Genomic DNA, 7,113 nt, shown 5'->3' with positions numbered 1-7,113 from the left:
AACCAGAATTGGTTTCGGCCTATGGTGCCACCCTCGGATCCTGAAAAGTCCATTTGTGGAGATGGCCACCTGGGCTCCCGTTAAGAAGACATGTTGTCAACCTCTAGATCCCTTACATGCCTGCACTTTTCGGCTTGCTGCTGCAGCAATCCACGCGTTTTAGATCTGCATGACTCCAACTATTTTAGCACAGCACCCTCACCCCCTGCTGTTCCCACCCGCCTCAACATCGGTGGAAGGGAGGAGAACCAATTAAGGGGGGAACGAGCAGCTGTCTACCCTTAGCAGGAGTGTTGCTGATTACTTACCTTTCCTGCTGCTGCTGGCTGTCCAGCAGCAGACTGAAGGTGGCTGCTGCCGTGCGCTGGTATATAAAGGCTCAGAGCCTATTATGACACGCGCAGCCAGTGTTCCATTGCCACATTCCATCTACTGCAGGCAGGATACCTGGCTGGTTGAACGGCACTGAGAAGCTCACAGAGACCGCCATAAGCAACAGTTTAAAAGAATGCCACAGACTAATCAACCAAACTTTTTGGGTTGGGTTATTTTTTATAGTCTGCAGGCGTTAAATGAAAGAAGTCAGTGTTCCACCAGAGGGAGACAACGTTTCAGAAAAGGCATTGGAGCAAGCCAAAAAAGACATTTTAAGTGCAGCAGAGTAACCAACGCACATACAGTGGTGGCCAAAAGTATTGGCACCCCTGCAATTCTGTCAGGTAATACTCAGTTTCTTCCTGAAAATGATTGCAATCACAAATCTTTGGTATTATTATCTTCATTTAATTTGCTTGCAAGGAAAAAACACAAAAGAGAATGAAGCAAAAATCAAATCATTGATCATTTCACACAAAACTCCAAAAATGGGCCAGACAAAAGTATTGGCACCCTCAGCCTAATACTTGGTTGCACAACCTTTAGCCAAAATAGCTGCGAACAACCGCTTCTGTTAACCATCAATGAGTTTCTTACAATGCTCTGCTGGAATTGTAGACCATTCTTCTTTGGCAAACTGCTCCAGGTTCCTGATATTTGAAGGGTGCCTTCTTCAAACTGCCATTTTGAGATCTCTCCACAGGTGTTCTATGGGATTCAGGTCTGGACTCATTGCTGGCCACCTTAGAAGTCTCCAGTGCTTTCTCTCAAACCATTTTATAGTGCTTTTGGAAGTGTGTTTTGGGTCATTGTCCTGCTGGAAGACCCATGACCTCTGAGGGAGACCCAGCTTTCTCACACTGGGCCCTACATTATGCTGCAAAATTTGTTGGTAGTCTTCAGACTTCATAATGCCATGCACACGGTCAAGCAATCCAGTGCCAGAGGCAGCAAATCAACCCCAAAACATCAGGGAACCTCCGCCATGTTTGACTGTAGGGACCGTGTTTTTTTCTTTGAATGCCTCTTTTTTTTTCCTGTACACTCTATGTTGATGCTTTTTCCCAAAAAGCTCTACTTTTGTCTCATCTTACCAGAGAACATTCTTCCAAAACGTTTTAGGCTTTCTCAGGTAAGTTTTGGCAAACTCCAGCCTGGCTTTTTTATGTCTCGGGGTAAGAAGTGGGGTCTTCCTGGGTATCCTACCATACAGTCCCTTTTCATTCAGACGCCGACGGATAGTACGGGTTGACACTGTTGTACCCTCGGACTGCAGGGTTGCTTGAACTTGTTTGGATGTTAGTCGAGGTTCTTTATCCACCATCCGCACAATCTTGCATTGAAATCTCTCGTCAATTTTTCTTTTCCGTTCACATCTAGGGAGGTTAGCCACAGTGCCATGGGCTTTAAACTTCTTGATGACACTGCGCACGGAAGACACAGGAACATTCAGGTCTTTGGAGATGGACTTGTAGCCTTGAGATTGCTCATGCTTCCTCACAATTTGGTTTCTCAAGTCCTCAGACAGTTCTTTGGTCTTCTTTCTTTTCTCCATGCTCAATGTGGTACACACAAGGACACAGGACAGAGGTTGAGTCAACTTTAATCCATGTTAACTGGCTGCAAGTGTGATTTAGTTATTGCCAACACCTGTTAGGTGCCACAGATAAGTTACAGGTGCTGTTAATTACACGAATTAGAGAAGCATCACATGATTTTTCAAACAGTGCCAATACTTTTGTCCACCCCCTTTTTTAGGTTTGGTGTGGAATTATATCCAATTTGGCTTTAGGGCAATTCTTTTTGTGTTTTTTTCATTGAAGACAAATTAAATGAAGATAATAATACCAAAGAATTTGTGATTGCAATCATTTTCAGGAAGAAACTGAGTATTATCTGACAGAATTGCAGGGGTGCCAATACTTTTGGCCACCACTGTACCTGTTAGCTCAGGTGAGGTTAAATGGCTGCTGTTGCTAACAAGGGCATTTGCTAAATAGATGGTGTGTGTGCAACAATATACTGAAAGAACAATTATATTGTGCAGCTTATCTCACCACCAGTAATTAGTTAGGTGAAATCTCCAAAATGCTTGCCTAATATGGCTGTTTATCCAAAAGGAAGTAAAGAGGGAGAGCTAGATAGATAGCATTGCATTACAGTACATGGCTATGCAATGCAGAGTTGCTGAAGTTGAACCAAAATGAGTTTGTCATCTGGCTTCTGCAACTTTTAACATGAAAAATACAATGAGGAGAAGAAAAGCAAAGCCAAAAAGTCCATCCAAAAATCCGACAAACAAGCAAAAGCAACAAAAACCATTGAATTCAATTCTTTCTGATTTTAGAAACTGCATTAAAGAATGAGTGCACTGGTCCTGGAAATGCTGCAATACCAGGTCAATGCGTGGAGTGGACAGAGCAAGCTCTTTTACCATCTCCCTGTTCTAAAAATCCATTTAATATATGGTCCCCAGATAGGGGACGTATCAGATATTAAACTGATAAGAACAGATACTACACTTGATCTTAGCCAAAAGGCCGAGAAGCGATAACCAGAATTGGTTTCGGCCTACGGTGCCACCCAAGGATCCTGAAAAGTCCATTTGTGGAGATGGCCACCTGGACTCCCGTTAAGAAGACATGTTGTCAACCTCTAGATCCCTTACATGCCTGCACTTTTCGGCTTGCTGCTGCAGCAATCCACGCGTTTTAGATCTGCATGACTCCAACTATTTTAGCACCGCACCCTCACCCCCTGCTGTTCCCATCCGCCTCACCGCCTCAACACCGGTGGAAGGGAGGAGAACCAATTAAGGGGGGGACGAGCAGCTGTCTACCCTTAGCAGGAGTGTTGCTGATTACTTACCTTTCCTGTTGCTGCTGGCTGTCCAGCAGCAGACTGAAGGTGGCTGCTGCCGTGCGCTGGTATATAAAGGCTCAGAGCCTATTATGACACGCGCAGCCAGTGTTCCATTGCCACATTCCATCTACTGCAGGCAGGATACCTGGCTGGTTGAACGGCACTGAGAAGCTCACAGAGACCGCCATAAGCAACAGTTTAAAAGAATGCCACAGACTAATCAACCAAACTTTTTGGGTTGGGTTATTTTTTATAGTCTGCAGGCGTTAAATGAAAGAAGTCAGTGTTCCACCAGAGGGAGACAACTAGAGATGAGCGTTGTTCTACTCGAACTGTTCGCCAATCTCAAATTCGAGCTGTTTTGGGCGGTGTTCGAGCCGTTCGGCGAACACGAACGATTTGAGAAAAATTCGGCTGTTCGAGGTTATGTTCGATAACTGTTCGTGCACCAAAATCATAACTGGATTTTTTCTCAGTAATGATGAAAATAAATGTTTATACGCAGTTTGAGTGTACAGCGGGGTGGGGGGAGGGGCAGGGGATGGATCTCTGCAGGAATAATGAAGATCTCCATTTTTTTTTCTCTTTCCCGCATTTACAGTGGGAGGTGCAATCTGTCAGCCTATCAGCAGCGCACACACGGAGCGAAGTGATTTTTTTCACACAAGCAAGGGCATGTGTCATTGGCAGTGTATGTCACATGTCCTTCATGTCCCTACATCCATCATGGTGGGTATATGCCCCCCCTCCATCCATCCTGGTGGGTATATACCCCCCCTCCATACTGGTGGGTATATACCCCCTCCATCCATCCTGGTGGGTATATGCCCCCCCTCCATCCATCCTGGTGTGTATATGCCCCCTACATCCTGGTGGGTTTATGCCTCCTCCTCCATCCTGGTGGGTTTATGACTCCTCCTCCTCCATCCTTGTGGTTTTATGCCCCCATATATTCAATGCAAAGGAAAAAAAAATCAAAACAATAAACGCTTCTACTCACCTTCCACGTTTCCATGCAGCGCTGTGTCTGTGTTGCCTGAAGATGTCGGCGGTGATAACAGCAGAGAAGCTGAGATCACCGCACGGCGCCGCCACAGATACTCACTCGAGGCCTCCACTCCCAGGCATTTCCTCCCCGGCAGCTCCTGTCATGGCACGCTCTGACTGAGCAGTGCGTGCAACGACAGGGGGAATGTACAGCTTACACTGCAGGCTCCACAAAGATGGCTGCAATCTCCTCCCACGGCTGCGGCCTGAACAGCCAAGGGGGCGTGCCCAGGTCACAGCTAGAGGCAGGAGGAGCGGCCTCTAATGTTAGAGATAGGGTCGGTGACAGACTACTGTCTCTTATGGCCAGGGCTGCCGTAAATGAGGTGTGTAAGAGCGCTTCTTACACCCCCCCCCAAATAAAAATGGCAGCCCCTAGTGGCCAATGTAAAAATAAATAAATAAAAAACTAATAAAGTGGTACATTTAATTTTGTATTAAAAATAATTGATTACATAATTATTAATACAAAACATAAAATCGTGGCCCCTTCCCTGTAAGAATAGCACACGGCTCTTTTCACGTCTGGTTATTTCTCTAACAGGTAGAATATGCTCCGTTATAGACCAGGGACAGGTTTACAGCTCTATTTTTTGTGGACGATTGATCTGTAAATCAGAACTGAGACCGGTCCGATTTTCATCCGATTTGTAGATAAAGATCATCTATTGAAGTCAATGAGTCTGTCAGAAAAATGGCCAGAACCAACCATGTTGCCTGTACTGCCTGTTTTCCAGTGTCTATAGGCCGGGCAAGCGAGGCTAGGAAACCTTTAGCTTTTTACTTTACATATAAAAAAATATGCCCCACTGAGGAGAAAAACTGCCACACTGACCAAAATCAGATGAAAATGAGAAAAAAACACTGATTAAAACCTGACATGTGAACGGGGCCTTAGGCCTTAATCAGATGTCAGTGACTTATCGTATATGCAAAAAATGTCTGAAAGTGGTCAGTTTTTATCTTCAGCGTTTCATCAGCTTTTCTTGTATGCAAAATAAATCCATAAATTGAGAAGCTTCTCCTATGGTAACAGTGTTATCACAGACAGCACATGGATGGCAATGCCAGCTGTCAGCGATGTCATGGACCCATAGATCTGACTGGAGAATTTTCATCAACCACTAGGATAAAAAACGGACACTACGCGGTTTTCAAAAAAAAAATGACATGTGGACGACTACAGATTATATTGTGTATGTGATCTATCCGTAACAAATATGGAGAGGACACAAACATGAAAAACAGACGTCTGAATGAGGCCAAAGATATATGTGTACACCCTGATAAGGGAGCGAGAAATATCTATTTCAGATTTGCCAATGAGTCCATGGCAGAAAATTCCAGTTAACCCCTTTATCACCTCAGGTTTTTCCGTTTTTGCGCTTTCATTTTTTGCTCCCCTTCTTCCCAGAGCCATAACTTTTTTATTTTCCCGTCAATATGGCCATGTGAGGGCTTGTTTTATTGTGGGATGAGTTATTCTTTTGAACACCACCATTGATTTTACCATATTGTGCACTGGAAAATGGGAAAAATATCCAAGTGCAGTGAAATGGCAAAAAAGTGCAATTCCACAAAAGTTTTTTTTTTACCATGTTCAGTAAATGCTAACACTGACCGGCCATTATGATTCTCCAGGTCATTACGAGTTCGTAGTTACCAAACATGTGGAGCTTCTATTTTATTTAAGTGGTGAAATCAAAATTCAAAGCTTGTAAAAAAAAATAATCATTTTTCCGAGTCCCGTAGCGTCTCCATTTTTCGTGATCTAGAGCCGGGTCAGGGGTTATTTTTTGCGCACTGAGCTGACATTTTTATTGATACCGTTTTGGTGTAGATATGATGCTATCATCGCCTGTTATTACATTTTAATGCAATGTTGCGGCGACCAAAACAACTTAATTCTGGAGTTTTCTTTTTTTTCTCGTTATACAGTTTACTGATGGAAGTCATTCTTTTTATATATTGATAGATCGGGCGATTCTAAATGCGGAGATACCAAACGTGTATTTTTGATTGTTTTATTTTGAATGGGGTAAAAGGGGGGTGATTTGAACTTTTAAATATTTTTTTTTACTTTTTACATGCTTCAATAGTCTCCTTAGCAGACTAGAAGCTGTGATCTTCCGATCGCTTGTGTTACACAAATGGCCGCCTGAGGCAGCAGATGCGCAATTGAGACCTCAGTAGCCGAGATCTCAGGAGACATTTGCTTGGTTTGGCTTTCTACTTCTTTATCTAACTGTATTGCCCTCTATATCATCCATTCTGTATGGACTGCTCTGTACTCATATTGGACATTTATGCATTTAGTAGGGCTTAAGGGGATTATTGTGCTTGTTATCCATCAAATCTGTAGATGCGCTCACTAATTAGACTTTGTTTAAGGGAATTTTAAAGTATAATATTGATAACGGTCCTGCATAGTGACAAGATTATGTTACAGGATTCTGGACAAATGTACAGTGCCAGTTATTCAAGGGTTAATTCTTTGGAACACTGAGAGAGACTTTCTAGCCAGTGAAACACCAGTAATGAACACCTGTGGTAACTACGGAAACTGTGCTGATGTCATAAACACTTACATCTATGATATAGAAGATGATTCCGGAACCACAGGTCATTCAGCCGTATGAAGCGCCGTACTTGATGTGTCTGGAGACCTGGAGCTTCATCACTCCACAACATGTAAGGGAGGAAGGGGATACGGCCTAGCCAGCCAGATCAGCCATACCGCCTAGCCAGCCAGATCAGCCATACCGCCTAGCCAGCCAGATCAGCCATACCGCCTAGCCAGCCAGATCAGCCATATCGCCTAGCCAGCCA

At 43.9% G+C, this 7,113-nt stretch overlaps 1 non-coding gene across 1 annotated transcript; it reads right to left on the bottom strand.

The window, feature by feature from the left end:
• Positions 1-2,736: 2,736 nt before the first annotated feature.
• On the bottom strand, positions 2,737-2,927 carry LOC141197095 (U2 spliceosomal RNA). The gene has a single exon (XR_012269441.1). It is a non-coding gene; the product is annotated as a U2 spliceosomal RNA (small nuclear RNA).
• Between the last annotated feature and the right edge of the window lie 4,186 nt (positions 2,928-7,113).

Source organism: Phyllobates terribilis, unplaced genomic scaffold (genome assembly GCF_046119375.1).
Source record: "Phyllobates terribilis strain yellow unplaced genomic scaffold, ASM4611937v1 Scaffold_79__1_contigs__length_6888602, whole genome shotgun sequence".
Taxonomy (NCBI): Eukaryota; Metazoa; Chordata; class Amphibia; order Anura; family Dendrobatidae; genus Phyllobates; species Phyllobates terribilis.
This window is presented reverse-complemented; position numbering and strand designations above follow the sequence as displayed.